Here is a 1,826-nt window from a genome sequence, read left to right on the forward strand (position 1 = left end):
CAGTTAACTGTTTGTAAAATCAGAGTTCTTTCCATTTTTTGGATCAGTAAGGCAGTGAGGGCAATGATGGTTCAGTGGTAGAATTCTCGCCTTCCATGCAGTAGACTCAGGTTCAGTTCCTGGCCAGTGTACCTCATGCACAGCCACCACTTATCTTTCACTGGAGACTCGCGTGTTGCTTTGATGCTGAACAGGTTTCAGTGGAGTGTCCAGACTAAGACAAACTAGGAAGAAAGGCCTGGCTATCTACTTCCAAAAATCAGCTGTGGAAAATCTTATGAGTCACAAATGGTCCAGTCCCATTATGCATAGAGTTGAGTCAGGGACTGACACCATGGCAGCTAACAACAACAAATAGCACAGTGGTTAAGAACAACGACTTTGGAACCAGAATCCCAGCCCCACTACTTAATACAGCTGTATAACTCTCTAAGTTAGTTAACCTCTCCTTTCCTCAGTGTCCTCATGTGAAAGTGTGGACAGTAGTGCCTACCTCATAGGTGTTATGAGGATCAAAATGGCCACAGGTGCTTACATACAATAAGGACTCGGTAAATGATAACTATTTGTAGTGTATATTGAGGGAAAGATACTTGTAAATGTCAAATGTTAAGTAGGAAGCAATACTGGTGATTCACTCATCAAATATCAAATAGAGGCTCATTGAGGCACCGTGGTAGTACTTGGGCAACAGCACAGAAGATGGTTGGATTTTCTGAAGCCAGGTGGCTCCTAAAGAAGGGGAAAGGCATTTAAAAAATAAAACAAACTTTTATTATGGAACATTCCAGGCATATACTAAAGTAGAGACCAGTTTAAAGAACCCCTGAATGGGGCAGTTCTGTGCTGTCCTATAGGGTTGCTGTGAGTTGGAATCGACTCAATGGCAATGGGTTTGGTTTTGAGTTTTGGTTAGATACCCATCATTTAGCTTTAAAAATTAATCAACATTTTGACAAATCTTATTTTATATATCTCCCCACATTCCTCACCCCTTACCATAGAGTATTTTAAAGCAAATCCCAGACATATCATTTCACCTGTAAATCATATACATCTCTAACAGATGACATTAAAAATTAATAATATCAACCTAAAAAATTAACAGTAATTCCTTAAAATTATCTAATACTAAGGTGACCAGGAAGGAGCCCTGGTGGCACAGTGGTTAAGTGTTCAACTGCTAACTAAAAGCTTGGCAGCTGGAATCCACCAGCCACTCCTCTGGAGAAAGATGTGGCAGTCTACTTCCATAAAGATTCCACCACCCATTGCCGTTGAGTTGATTTAGACTCATAGCAACGCTATAGGACAGAGAACTGCCCCATAGGATTTCCAAGGAGTGGCTGGTGGATTCAGACTACCAACCTTTTGGTTAGCAGTCAAGCTCTTAACCACTACGTCACCAGGGCTCCCGGTAAATATTACAGCCTTGGAAGTGCTATGGGGCAGTTCTGCTCTGTCCTGTAGGGTTGCTATGAGTCGGAATCAACTCAATGGGAACAAGTTTGGTTTTCAGGTTTTTAAAGTGACCGCCTCGGTGGAATTAACAATAATTCTTAGAATTATCTAATACATATGGTGACTGCATGGCATGGTTTGGGACAGACCAAGTTAACGCTTGTCGCTGAGCATAATAATCAATAGAAAGGGATTTTTTGTTTGTTTGTTTATTATTGTAGTTTGAATGAAGTTTACATTTCAAGTTAGTCTCCCATATAAAAATTTATACATACATTGTTATGTGACCCTAATTGCTCTCCCTATACTGTGACAGCACACTCCTCCTTTCCACCCCTGATTCCCCATGTCCATTCAACCAGCTC

This window comes from Trichechus manatus, unplaced genomic scaffold (genome assembly GCF_000243295.1).
Source record: "Trichechus manatus latirostris isolate Lorelei unplaced genomic scaffold, TriManLat1.0 scaffold00010, whole genome shotgun sequence".
Taxonomy (NCBI): domain Eukaryota; kingdom Metazoa; phylum Chordata; class Mammalia; order Sirenia; family Trichechidae; genus Trichechus; species Trichechus manatus.